Here is a 290-nt window from a genome sequence, read left to right on the forward strand (position 1 = left end):
GTCTCCCAAATCTAGATAAATATAGATGTTAAAAAATAATTTCTAAACTTTACTCTCGCTCTGTGACACCTGTTCACCTGCGCATAAAAAAGGGGGAAAAAATATTGTAATATTTTTTCATATTAATTGGTAAAGTACTTTTGATAATATTTTAATGATAAAGCAGAAATTACACTGTCAATGATTTTATTTTTCTATGAAGACAAATATATATTCAGTAAAGTAATCACTTCATGTTATATATGCATGATGATATATACCAATAAAGTTGATTGAATGAGACAAAAAAA

The 290-nt window shown here is 25.5% G+C and overlaps 1 protein-coding gene across 7 annotated transcripts in view; it reads right to left on the reverse strand.

Moving 5' to 3' along the window:
* LOC119593064 (irregular chiasm C-roughest protein-like) overlaps nucleotides 1–290 on the reverse strand; it is a 46,047-nt gene that overhangs the window by 4,201 nt on the left and 41,556 nt on the right. The gene's annotated exons all lie outside the window — the stretch shown is intronic.

The sequence above is a fragment of the Penaeus monodon genome, chromosome 31, assembly GCF_015228065.2.
Source record: "Penaeus monodon isolate SGIC_2016 chromosome 31, NSTDA_Pmon_1, whole genome shotgun sequence".
NCBI classification, from domain to species: domain Eukaryota; kingdom Metazoa; phylum Arthropoda; class Malacostraca; order Decapoda; family Penaeidae; genus Penaeus; species Penaeus monodon.